At 34.5% G+C, this 14,742-nt stretch overlaps 1 protein-coding gene across 3 annotated transcripts in view; it reads left to right on the top strand.

The window, feature by feature from the left end:
• The window catches only part of foxn1 (forkhead box N1), a 28,072-nt gene that overhangs the window by 981 nt on the left and 12,349 nt on the right, over positions 1-14,742 (top strand). For 2 of the 3 annotated variants that reach the window (XM_048160474.1, XM_048160472.1), the window contains exon 2: positions 7,032-7,165. The gene's annotated coding sequence lies outside the window, so the exon portion shown is untranslated. The remainder of the gene's footprint in view (positions 1-7,031; positions 7,166-14,742) is intronic. The other variant, XM_048160473.1, reaches the window with a different exon arrangement.

Here is a 14,742-nt window from a genome sequence, read left to right as displayed (position 1 = left end):
GGGAAGCAGTAAATAGTTTTATTTAAAAAAAATTATTTATTCATTTACATTTACTCAAGATTCTGATTCAAGTAATAGGATTCAAAAAGCTTTTGAGCATTTTTAAGAGGAATGCACCTAGATTAACCTCTCAAATAGGATTTGCAGATTGCAGGCTGATATGATATATGGATTTTACTTGCTCACAGGAATTAAAAAAAAATAAAAATCCAGTTTCAAACTAATCTACTACTTTATGTGTACGAGTAATTGACTTTGCAATATAATGATTAAGATAACTTATTTATTTATTTAAATGTGTATTCAACTGGATATAGAATAAATAATTTGTTTTTGCTTCTCTGAAATGTTTCATGGAATGCTAAGTTAACAATAGTGAAATATATGGTCAACTGTTTCACTTAATACAAAATTTCACTTCATACCTTGTTTAAAAAACAAATTAAAGCTGCAAGCAGCGATGAAAGGGCCCTCGCACCCAGGCTCACCGCCACCAGTTGGCATCAGGACACAGTGAACAGTGGGCGACATGCATGTAAGCGAGTAAATACAGGAGAATTATGGCCAAGTCATTTCAAAGTGCCCCACTTCTTGCTGCCAACAGGTGGTGCTTTGACCGTAACTGAATATTACCATGTAGATGTCTTCAAGCCAGGACTATTATCAAACATGTGAAGTTTGGAGAAGTTCGGACATTGTATGCCTGAGTTACAACAGCTTCCTCTTTCATGGTGAAACATCAGATTTTGTCAGGCCGCCACGGACACGCCCTTCAGCGAAAACTCTAGATCTTCGCAATTTAAATAAATTTTATACATTTAACCATAAATGAGAATTTTTTTAATTTTATACGTTTTAACCATAAATGCTAGCTCTCCTCTTCTTCTCTATTTGAATTTCAGCAGTGCTAAGTGTATTACTGCCCTCAACAAGCCAAAGTTTAAACTAAATTATCATATTCAATATGCTAGTGCAAGTAAGTATATAACAATTAGTTCAAACTTTGACCTGAGGAGGGCAGTAATACACTTAGCAGTGTCTACACTGCTGGAATTCTAATAGAGAAGAAGAAGAAGAAGAAGAAGAAGAGAGCTAGTTCAAGATGAGCATTTTGTATACCCGAGTTACAACAACTTCCTGTTTCATGGCGAAACATCAGACTTTGTCAGGCTGCCACGGACACGCCCTTCAACAAAAACTCTAGATCTTCGCAATGTAACATCGCAAAGACCTTAAGATTAGACTGACCAAATATGATGTTGATCTGATTAAAGCTCTAGGACGAGTTCGTTAAAGTACAACATGTGGAAATGGCAAAAACTGCCAAAAATTTGCAGAGAAAATTCAAAATATCTAAGGTTTACAGATTTTGCACCCAGGGGCTTTTTTGTTGGTATTGGGCTGTTATATGTGTCTACCAAATTTCATACCTGTAAGTGAAACGTAGCACGAAGAGCGCTTAATTGAAATTTTGTAGGTGGCGCTATTGAGCCATTTTTGCCACACCTAATTACGAAACCAGATGTATGAAATCAGATGTAAATTTTCACCACTTCTGACATGTGTGCAAAGTTTCTGCAAGAGTTTTTGCGCATGTTTAGGCCTTCAAAAATGTGATTCATTTCGGAGAAGAAGAATAATTGACCGAGCAGTTACAATAGGGTCCTCACACCATCGGTGCTCGGCTCCTAATAATTTCAACAATTTTGTTTTTCGTGTGAGATTAAATGTAGACTGAGGACTTAAATAATTATCAGAGGGAAAAAAAGGGTGAAATCCATCCATGGTAAATTTCACATATCACTAGTGTCCCTCAGGGTCATTGCACTTAGAAAATACTTTCTAAATTACTTGCAGTGTGAAGTCATTAAAATGTTAGCAGTAAAATATGTCACATTTGCGCCATGAGAAAGGTGTTTTTTTTCCATGGGACCTTCAGCTCCTTTGATAATATCTATGAGATCATGTTGCAGCAACAGAGAGAAAAAGAGAAAGAAAGATTACTATTCCTCTTTTAAGTGCACTTTGGCATTTGATGAAACCAAGGTAATGACAGCTATTCAGTTCAGCTCCTCTTTGGAGACAAATTACACAGAAACATAAACACTTGACCTTCTTCTTGACCTCCTATACATTCTTCATGTTCTCAAGAAACGACTGCATGATGCTGAAAATGTTTTTTTATCTATCTATCTATCTATCTATCTATCTATCTATCTATCTATCTATCTATCTATCTATCTATCTAATCACTTGTGATTTTTTTTAGCTTTTTTTATTTGGTTTGTAATGTATTTGTTTTTTCATTTGTTTTTAGTTTTGTTTGCTTTTATGGTATACAATAAGGTTCCATTTGTTAGCATTAGTTAACTGTATTAGTTAAAATTAACTAGCTTCTAAAGTATTTATTAATCTTTATTAATGTTAATTTCAACATTTTCTAATACATTATTAAAATCAAAAGTTGTATCTCTTAATAAAATTTAATGGAACTGAGCTAACATGAACTAACAATGAAGTTGTTTTAAAGGTGCCCTAGAATTCAATATTGAATTTATCTTGGCATAGTTGAATAACAAGAGTTCAGTACATGGAAAAGACATACACTGAGTCTCAAACTCCATTGTTTCCTCCTTCTTATATAAATCTCATTTGTTTAAAAGACCTCCGAGGAACAAGCGAATCTCAACATAACACCAACTGTTACGTAACAGTGAGACTATCATCAGACTAGGTAAGCAAGCAAGAACAATAGCAAAAAATGGCAGATGGAGCAATAATAACTGACATGATCCATGATAACATGATATTTTTAGTGATATTTATGAATTGTCTTTCTAAATGTTTCGTTAGCATGTTGCTAATGTACTGTTAAATGTGGTTAAAGTTACCATTCTTACTGTATTCAAGGAGACAAGAGAGCCGTCGCTATTTTCATTTTTAAACACTTGCAGTCTGTATAATTCATAAACACAACTTCATTCTTTATAAATCTCTCCAACAGTGTGTAATGTTAGCTTTAGCCACGGAGCACAGCCTCAAACTCATTCAGAATCAAATGTAATACATCCAAATAAATACTATACTTACATAATCCGATGTATGCAAGCAGCATGCATGATGAACATCTTGTAAAGATCCATTTTGAGGGTTATATTAGCTGTGTAAACTGTGTTTATGCTGTTCAAGGCAAGCGTGAGCTCCGGGGGAGGGGGAGCACGAGATTTAAAGGAGCCGCAAACTATATATCGGTGCATAGTTAATGATGCCCTAAAATAGGCAGTTAAAAAAATGAATTAAAAAAAATCTATGGGGTATTTTGAGCTGAAACTTCACAGACACATTCAGGGGACACCTTAGACTTATATTACATCTTTTTAAAAAGAAGTTCTAGGGCACCTTTAACTAACTTTAACAAACATTAATAAATACTGTAAAAGATATATTGCTCATTGTTAGTTCATTAATGGATTAACCAACATTAACTAATGGATGTGTAACATGTAACATATTACCCTTTTATTGACAAAAATTGCAAGATTTCTATTAACGTGTAGTCCATTCAGAAGATCTGCGCAATTTTGAGTCAGGTAAACCCAAATAACCTGGAGCTGATGGTTGTTACAAGCATATGTATGACATAAAACCAAGCTCTGTCAGATTAGATGTTTTACTTAATAATTACAGCCTGTCATGGTGCTATATAGCATACATATATTTAGAGATGTGAAGGCACGTTTGATTCATAATGTGGTTCTCACTCATCGATCGGGCCCTCAGGTGAGTGTGCTGTGAGGGCAGTTGTGCCGTCAGTGCTGGCAGCATAACACACGTTCACACTCATCCCTATTGAGAGCTGCTCTGGAAGAACCTTTCTATATTTTTCCCATATCACATATGTTCCACACTGAAGTCACCAGAAAGTGAGATGAGAAGCAGTGCAAGAAGGTGTCTAACAGGAATGACCATAGTCATCTAAAATGCCTTTAGGGCAATATTCAATGATGTTTTCCTGTCAAAGGGCACAAAGATAAGTGACACTCACACAAAGAACACTCTTACACTCATAAATGGTGAGGGTCCAACAATACACTGTAACTAAAACACACAAGCCTAAAGATTTACAGTGCTTGGACAAACACTGCAATACGATGTAGGTTGTTTGTTACTTTTTTCTGTACTGTTTTGGGGTTTTATAGCAAAAAAGTAGCAAATTGCACATGAAGAGGAAATCACACAGAAATCTCTCAATCCAAACACCCATCTTTGGTTAAAAACAATGCTTACATTTATAAAGGTAAAAGGTTGAAAGACAGCAACTAAAATGAGAATGCCTCTGGCAAACTTACAGAGCTTTTTTCCCACTGTGTGACAAACTGACAGCATGGGTGGAGCAAAAGGCTAAACAAGGGGGAGAAACACTACTGATTACACAATCTGACAGAAAGACAGAATGAACGTGAAATAAATATTGAGCTATTAAAAATGATTTATTTTTATTATTAGGTCAAGAGTTTTTTTTTATGTTTTGATTCAGTAGAAGGTATATTCACAAAAGCATGTCTTCATTTTTATGGTAATAGTGGATTAGGACATAATGTGATTATCAAATTTTCAAAGATTTGTTTAATTTACCCAAACTAGTTTTGCATGTTTAATTTGTAGGGTGTTGCGTCAGGATTAAATGTTAAAAGATGAACCTACAGCATGTGAGGCAGGTTTCAATGTGTAAATAGATAGATAGATAGATAGATAGATAGATAGATAGATAGATAGATAGATAGATAGATAGATAGATAGATAGATAGATAGATAGATAGATAGATAGATAGATAGATAGATAGATAGATAGATGTTTTGGACCAACTGGAGGGGACAGAAGGCAAATCCTTTCATGTGGAGAGATGAACTGAGTTGAGTGGATGAGTTTAGTTTAAGGATGAGATTGGCAAACTGGGTTGAGGTGGACTATAGGCAGTGTTGACCTCTGGATGTTAACCCTCATGACCCTAACTCATCTGAACTGATCCAACAGCTTGGAAACCACATCCTCTCAGTAAAGTCTGAGTGATAAGTGTGCAGGTTACACAACATCATAAGTTCTCTAATAATGTAGCTGCGTTTCTTCTGTGTGTATATGGGATGTGTTACATCAAATACAATCCATATGATCAATGATGCTGTCCACATTGGATTTTTAACATGTTACTGTGAGCATAATTGTTGTTTTTGCCCTGATAACATATCTAAAAGCTTTTTAGCAAATATTTAGTACATATTAAGTCTCCTCCACTGACCAGGTCATGTATGACTTCAGTGTGGAACATACATGATAGGAGAAACATTTAGAAAGGTTCTTCCGGCCATCTGACATTTTCTTACCCACTATTTACACTAATGAAGGAAAGGGTATTCTTTTTGTGTATTTTCTTTGCATGAGTTGAGATGCCAAACCAGAACAGGAAAAGACTAGCAGAAATGTCTCTGTCAAGTGTGCTTTGTCGTGCCATGTCCTGATGCCAAACTATTCACCATGATCAGTTACACCATCGCAGGGCTTAAGGCATGTTATTTTAAGGATTTCTTTGCAGAACACACAGAAACAAGACTAATCAAGGAGGGATAACTTGAAATATAATATAGGTAATGTATTGTTTTGAGCAAGTACTGCTGAAACATGCCATTTTCAGCTGATTTAGTGCAACATGTTCTATCTATCTATCTATCTATCTATCTATCTATCTATCTATCTATCTATCTATCTATCTATCTATCTATCTATCTATCTATCTATCTATCTATCTCTCTCTCTCTCTCTATCTATCTATCTCTCTCTCTCTCTATCTATCTATCTATCTATCTATCTATCTATCTTTCTATCATCATTTTTTTATTTATTTATCTATCAGACAATCGATAATATAATATAATATAATATAATATAATATAATATAATATAATATAATATAATATAATATATCACATAGTGATATAAATGTGCCAGGTTTAAAAAAGAAAACTATTCACTTAAATCTATGAAAAACATTCTATATTCCAGTATGTTCTTACACTGTAAAACCCGATAAGTTACGGTAACTCCAACCATTTGAGGAAACTGATTGCCTTTAACCATTTTTAAAACCAATAAGTATGAGTACTATAAACTCATATAGTTAAATTCACTTATATTTTAGTGTCGGTTTGGTCAATCATTAGAGTAAACTCAACTTAAAGTTTTTAAGTTTATTTCACCCATTCAGTTTGAATTCAGGTAACAAACATAACTAAGTCTTAACAACTATATAGCTACTTAAACGGTTTGAGGAAACTGATTGCCTTAAATGATTTAAGTTCATCAAACTCAAAGTAATAAAGTTACATAAGACTAAGAAAAAACTAACATTGGTACAAAGCAATGATGACAGAACAAGAGCACTGTAAAACTCAATAAGTTCAGAATACTCAAAACATTTAAGTATTTACTTTTAACTCAATCATATTAAGTTCAGCTTACTAAAATCAAATTTTAAGTTCACACAATTTTTTTCTATTATGTACAATGAACTTTCATTATTATTTGATTGAAACAAACAATTAATTTAACTGTTCGGTTTTAGAATAAATAAACAAACACAAATTAACAAACACTGCACTTAATACAATTTTCAAGCAAAGCTACATAAGATAACACAACAACAATTTCTACATTCTCTGTCATTTTGTCTCATTCCCTCTAGTTTTGGTTGCCTTACACGAACAAACCTCAAGCAGCAGTGTAACATAAGCACTTAACTAAGCGATTCCTTTTCACTATCACTATTTTTGCTTCTCTCCACCCTTCTCCCCATCTCCCATTCACATTAGAATATGATTTTAATACAGCAGCTCAGAAGGGCAGTGGTTCTGCCTCCCAGGTTCACTAGGAGGGTAGGGGAAAATTCACCTGCATTGACATTCATTTTCCCTCCCTCCCTCGCTCTTTCTCTCTCACTCTCTCTATACATATCTGTCTGAGTTGTTTTTCTTGTCAGCAGTCAGTCAGTCAGTCACTATAAAAGCAGAGTGGGGACTCAGAGAGAGATTTCTGCAGCCGGTTTGCAGGTATCTGTGTGGACTCTGACTGTCTTAGATTTACAACCTGGGCCTGGAAGCACCACACACAGTGGTAAGTGAATATTTGTTTTTTTTACTTAATATGCACTACAAAGTCATCTGTACAAACTATCATTTTTCTGAATCTGGTAAATACTAGGATCAACATTGTGATAAGGTTTCATTGACAGCAAAATAACATTCTAGAAGAGATAGATCTGAGCTAAGAAGTCCAAATTAAAGGTGTAAACATTTGTGGGATCTCACTTTTCACTTACACAGATACTATTGTACAACTGTATCCCATTTGGCACCAAAAAATAAGGCATCAAGAAATGTCCCTCGGGCTCCTTGTTAGGCTTGTCTCCACCTGGATGAAATCTCTGCTGAAATTTATCTAGGAAAGTGAAGAGAGGGATACAGGAGAAAGACAGAGAGAATGATAAAGAGGGCAGGGCAGGGCAAGGCAGGTGCAGTCAGATTCTATCAGCAGGGTCGTCTCCCTCTAGGTACTGAAGTTCGGCAAAGTGCCCATTCTCTCCGGGATATGATTATGGATGGGTCTGATATAACATTTAAAATATGTTCTCATTATAATCCCAGCTGCCAGTGACCCAAGTGTGTGTAGCTGTGTGCACATAAATATGTGTGAATTGGAAAACCTGTTGCAGCAGGCCTGTCCCCTGTGGGTGTAAGGCTTCCACAGGTTGGCTGGGGGCCAAATGGACTGAGCCTTTTACACATTCCCATTTGAAATCTCAGAGCTGAGCTCAGATTTATTTTACAAGGTGCAAGCTATTAGATGAATGTGTTTCATTATTTAATGTTACAAATGTATGTTACAAATGAGTAATGTTACAAATGTATGATCACAGATATGGTTTCCAGCTGTGATCTAGCAACCTTTTTGAGTATTAATTGAGTATTTTGTATTATTACTGATGTCACATCATCAAAATAATGCGGAGAGTTTTATATCTGTCTAATTTATTAAAGTTATATGTGCAAATAGATAATGACAAATTTTAATAATATTATTAATGATAATCTTGTATTATTATATTTAATGTTCATATTTATATTTAATATAAATATAATACAAATAATATTTATTAGGGTATCCTATTATTAACAACTTAACAAGTATTATAGATTTTAATACATTACTTTTAAGTTTATGCCTGAAGACTTATACTGAAATGTCTGTCAGGTGCAGGGTTTGGATTTATGCTTTCCAATCTCATCACATCAATCACATTTTACTGACATTTACAATACACACTAGTATTAAACAGATTTTCAGAAATTAGATTTGCATGATGGTGAATAAATGATGACAGACTTTCATTTTCGGGTGAACCGTCCCTTTTAGGATTCTGCAATTTTACCACATTTAAAGGGATAGTTCACCCAAAAATGAAAATTTGATGTTTATCTGCTTACCCCCAGCGCATCCAAGATGTAGGTGACTTTGTTTCTTCAGTAGAACACAAATGATGATTTTTAACTCCAACCGCTGCCGTCTGTCAGTCGTATAATTGCAGTAGATGGGAACTTCATCTATAAGAGTAAATAAAGCTTGCTTAGACAAATCCAAATTAAACCCTGCGGCTCGTGACGACACATTAATGTCCTAAGACACGAAACGATAGGTTTGTGTGAGAAACTGAACAGTATTTATATCAATTTTTACCTCTAATACACCACTATGTCCAACTCCGTTCATGACTCCTTTAGTGATGTCTGATCGCGCTCTGACAGCGGCAGTGATGTCTAGCACTCATTGAAGTATATGCGCGAGACATCACTGCCGTTGTCAGAGCGCGATCAGACATCACTAAAGGAGTCATGAACGGAGTTGGACATAGTGGTGTTTTAGAGGTAAAAATGATATAAATACTGTTCGGTTTCTCACACAAACCGATCGTTTCGTGTCTTAGGACATTAATGTGTCGTCACGAGCCGCAGGGTTTAATTTGGATTTGTCTAAGCAAGCTTTATTTACTCTTATAGATGAAGTTCCCATCTACTGCAATTATTTGACTGACAGACGGCAGCGGTTGGAGTTAAAAATCATCATTTGTGTTCTGCTGAAGAAAAAATGTCACCTACATCTTGGATGCGCTGGGGGTAAGTAGATAAACATCAAATTTTCATTTTTGGGTGAACTATCCCTTTAAGGAAGTGAAGTAGGCCTACTGAGATTTTTTCTTTTTTTCTTTTTTTTTTTAACGCTCAGATGTGTTTCCACTGAAGTGGAGTGAAAGTGCTATTGTAGACATACGGGAAGAAATCCTACCAATTACTTGATGGATGACAGTGTAAAGGAAGATGCACAGTCCATTTGAAATGCCACTCAAGTGTGGTGAGAGTGCACGGGTGGGGCTGTATAGACATGCAAGAGACCAGATCAAAGTGAGATAAATGTGATCATATTGAAGGAGGAAGGAGTCTTGAAATGAAGTACTTTTAGATTTATACCTGTTCAGCATTTTTATTCTTACTCATACCAGATGATCCTTTCTCTCTCTCACACACACGCGCACACACACACATTGGGTTACCATGATTTATGGGGACTTTCCATAGACATAATGATTTTTATACTGTATAAATGTAGGATTTACCGGGACCACACACACACACATCACTTAGTACACACACATGCATGCACACACACTTTATCTTCTTTCTTATCTTGTATTAGAGGATTATATAGCATGGCTTACTGACCTCATTCAGCATTCTGACCTTTGTTGATGCTGATGGAAAACTGAACATGTTCATGTGAATTTTCTCTAATTCTCTAAAAGAGCTTCTGAATATATCAAATAATTTTCCATTAAATCTTAATTAGCGCACAATATGATCAACTATTATTAAATATAACCTTTAAGAACACTATCATTTTGTAGCTTGCTTTAAGCAGTATTTGGTTGGGTCAAAAGTAGTAGTAAAGCTCTTTATGCAGAAAGACCTGGGTCCGTGCAGGAATAAATGAATTTATCCTTTTTACATAAATCAAGTAAAACTGTAGCTCTATCTCAGTGGATGTATTAACAGGAGCAGGATCTCATTTGGTTCCACTTTAGTTGGTGATTTCACTGATTTGATTAAATTGACCTCAAAGCAGTGATTAACTCAACATTTTAACCTGAATCTAATCATATAGCAACTTGGCTAAACGCTCCAAAGAATCATATGACAAACCTTTTAAAATGGTCAGTTTTAGTTTTTTTTTTAAACAATGCTATTCAGAATTTACACTTATACATTCACAAATTTTATTTTTTTAGTCTTTGTTCAGAACATACTGTATATTTTGTAATATATTTGGCTTTAAACTAGTAATTTATTATATATATATATATATATATATATATATATATATATATACAGTACAGTCCAAAAGTTTGGAACCACTAAGATTTTTAATGTTTTTAAAAGAATTTTCGTCTGCTCACCAAGGCTACATTTATTTAATTAAAAATACAGTAAAAAACAGTAATGTTGTGAAATATTATTACAATTTAAAATAACTGTGTACTATTTAAATATATTTGACAAAGTAATTTATTCCTGTGATGCAAAGCTGAATTTTCAGCATCGTTACTCCAGTCTTCAGTGTCACATGATCCTTCAGAAATCAGCTGATTTGCTGCTCAATAAACATTTATGATTATTTTCAATGTTGAAAACAGTTGTGTACTTTTTTTTCAGGATTCCTTGATGAATAGAAAGTTCAAAAGAACAGCATTTATCTGAAATACAAAGCTTCTGTAGCATTATACACTACCGTTCAAAAGTTTGGGGTCAGTAAGAATTTTTATTTTTTTGAAAAGAAATTAAAGAAATGAATACTTTTTCTGCAAGGATGCATTAAATCAATCAAAAGTGGCAGTAAAGACATTTATAATGTTACAAAAGATTAGATTTCAGATAAACACTGTTCTTTTGAACTTTCTATTCATCAAATAATCCTGAAAAAAAATATTGTACACAAATATTTTGTACAATTGTACACATTAAATGTTTCTTGAGCAGCAGATCAGCATATTAGAATGATTTCTGAAGGATCATGTGACACTGAAGACTGGATTAACGATGCTGAAAATTCAGCTTTGCCATCACAGGAATAAATTACTTTGTGAAATATATCCAAATAGAAAACAGTTATTTTAAATTGTAATAATATTTCACAATATTACTGTTTTTACTGTATTTTTAATTAAATAAATGTAGCCTTGGTGAGCAGACGAAACTTCTTTTAAAAACATTAAAAATCTTAGTGGTTCCAAACTTTTGGACTGTACTGTATATATATATATATATATATATATATATATATATATATATATGTAAAGGAGAATGTGCAGTACATTATTCCTCTTATTTGGCTTCTCACCAAGTAAATGAATAAATACATAAACATTAAATATTTATTGGCAGCAGCTATTTGCAGCTATTAGCAATATATTCTATTTACACCATGTAAAAGTATCAGTTCTTTGCAATAAGAGTAAATAATAATTAGATGCTATCTATACTTTATATTAGCAGATACTATTTGCACCTCAGTATCACATTAACAGGATGCAGTAGTATAGAGTGTAAATGATTATATTTATTCAAATTATTAAATAGATGCTGCCTTTTGGAAGAATAAAAAACTTCCCTCCTCCTTCCCCTAATCCCAATAAACAATTTTACTATTAATAAACACTTGTTCACAGTTTATTTCCACTAAAATAAATGACATAAATGATTCAAATAAATGACATGCTTGGAAAAAGGCGGATTCAAATCCTCTCTACTGCTACACCACTGATGATGTTGAATTCTGCACGTCGTTTTTAAAACTTGAGTGTCCCAACCAGACTTTGGTGGACAGAGCTAGTGTAAATAGTATTTACACTATTTGCACTTAGTGTAAATAGACATTCCAATATGGATTTGTGTTGAAATAATGGTAACACTTTAGTATAGGGAGCACATATAAACTATTAACTACGACTTTTCCCTCAATAAACTCCTATTTTACTGCATATTAATAGTTAGTAAGGTAGGTGTTAAGTTTAGGTATTGGGTAGGATTAAGAATGTAGAATAAGGTCATGCAAAGTAAGGCATTAATATGTGCTTAATAAGTACGACTAAATAGCCAATATTCTAATAATATGTGTGCTAATAAGCAAATAGTTAAAAGACCCTAAAATAAAGTGTTACTGAAATAATTTTGTAATCTTACCTGTATATTATCTTGAGGATTTAACTAAGAAAAAAACAGTCCTCTACAATGTATAAAACAATCAATTCAGTTAAAACAAGAACTGCAACACAACAAAATTACTGTAATTTGAATTACCCATATGAGCCTCAACTGCAGATGCAGCGAATGACCAATCAGAATCAAGTATTCCAGAGGCCGAATAAAATTAATTTTTTTAAAATACAAAATTTAGTTATATGATTGTTTATAGTAAAAGGCTTTTTTTTTTAAAAAAACATTTACTTTAAAGATTTATGTAGCATAAAATCCGGTTATCATGCCTCATTTCCTTGCCTAATTCTCGTTCAAACACATGAGCACCCAATAACCTTTTTGTGTACTCAGCTCTTTTCTCTCAAGAGTGGAAATGGCTTGTATCTCGACCATAACAGGTCAAAGGATCAGTTTAAAAGTCACAGTGATGGACCATAAAGGCCAGCTCAACTTCCTCTCCAGTACTGAATTACACTCTATGTTTCAGGTGGAGCAAAACTCCCCCATCTCCATTTCATGTCACTAACACACTTCTGCTTCTCCTTCATGGTTTGTTGGTGATTTTAATGAGTTTTTGGCTCAAACAGCACTGTCTGCTGACAGTAAATGAGAGTAGCCTGAATTTCCAGGAATACCGGATACTTATGTGGCCTTATGTTTTACCTGTTTATGATCAGATAGCAGCCAGACCAATGATGTACAGCATATAGGGTCTTTTTCAGTTCAGCAGGGAACATGCTTAGTAGACAGTTGGAAAGGGATTTTCATTACAAGCAGTTAAACATGGCCCATAAGACTGTAGGCTAGGGAGATTGTTTAGAGACATGGAAAAATCCCTTTATGACTTTTTATGAAATATTATAATTATTTTTATTTGTGTGCCCAAATAAATCATGCTTGTATCATGCTTGTCAAGCTGACAAGCATGATAACGTTCCTATATGATTCATAATTTGTATCTTTAAAACCACAGCCCCTGACATTTTAGAGTAAAAAAATGTTTTAGGGTACATTGCGCTGTTTATGTTTTTTTTTTTTTACTTACAGTAGCTTAAAGGGTTAGTTCACCCAAAAAATAAAATTATGTCATTAATGACTCACCCTCATGTCGTTCCAAACCCGTAGGAACACAGTTTAACATATTTTAGATTTAGTCCGAGAGCTTTCTGTCCCTCCATTGAAAATGTGTGTACGGTAGACTGTCCATGTCCAAAAAGGTAATAAAAACATCATCAAAGAAAGAATTCGTTGAATTTGAATTCGTTAGAATTTGTTGAAGCATCGAAAATACATTTTGGTCCAAAAATAACAAAAACTACGACTTTATTCAGCATTGTATTCTCTTCCGGGTCTGTTGTCAATCCGCGTTCACGACTCCGCTTCTTCTTCTTTCCTGTTTTACGGCGTTGGCATCCAGCTTATTGGTCATTACAGCCCCCTTCTGCTCCGGAGTGTGGTTCACGATTCCGCAGTGACGCTGCTGATGTAAGACGCTGCTGACATGTTATCTAGTGCGCCAGAGCTTCGTTTACAGTCTGAGGGAGACGCACGCTGTATTCAAGCTATTCTACATTGTTTGTATTTTGGTATTGCTATATTTTTTAAAGGTCCTGTTCTTCGTGATCCCATGTTTCAAACTTTAGTTAGTGTGTAATGTTGTTGTTAGAGTATAAATAAAATCTGTAAATTTTTAAAGCTGAAAGTTCAATGCCAAGCGAGATATTTTATTTAACAGAAGTCGCCTACATCGAACGGCCAGTTTGGACTACATCCCTCTACTTCCTTCTTTAACCCTTTAACACGTACGATCACACCGGTGTGATCAGTCTTGGCTGGCCTCAGGAGCGTACGATCACACCGGTGTGATTAGAACGTTCAGTGCATCGCGTGATCAACTGCCAAATTCAAATGTGCGTGCGCGCTTTGGCTGGTGCTAAACCAGAGACGGACGCGCGCAGCGCTTTTCATATATTACATATATGCAGTGTTTTCAACCAAATAATGTTTATTGTAGGTTTCAGACATTTAAATACACACGAGTACTAACAAAACAATATATTTAGAGTTTGTAAAATACACAATGATGTCTATAGAAGCGGAAATAACAACCCTTTCCATTATAATTAGACAACACGTTTTATTCATATCAGATACACATTGTGAAAGTAACTTTAAAGCTTACTCTATTCTTCCCCAGTTCACCGACTCACTTTCATGTATTTCGGGAGAAGTGGATAAATTCACGGGTTGTAAATCCAACAGATCCGATTCTCTGTGCGGCGCAAACTAACATGGCGGCGCCCATCGCGCATATGGCTCAACTAACATGATCGTTATAAAGGTGTTTAAACTGCAAAACACATCCACTTGCACATATTTGTCAATCGG

This window comes from Megalobrama amblycephala, linkage group LG16, assembly GCF_018812025.1.
Source record: "Megalobrama amblycephala isolate DHTTF-2021 linkage group LG16, ASM1881202v1, whole genome shotgun sequence".
Taxonomy (NCBI): Eukaryota; Metazoa; Chordata; class Actinopteri; order Cypriniformes; family Xenocyprididae; genus Megalobrama; species Megalobrama amblycephala.
This window is presented reverse-complemented; position numbering and strand designations above follow the sequence as displayed.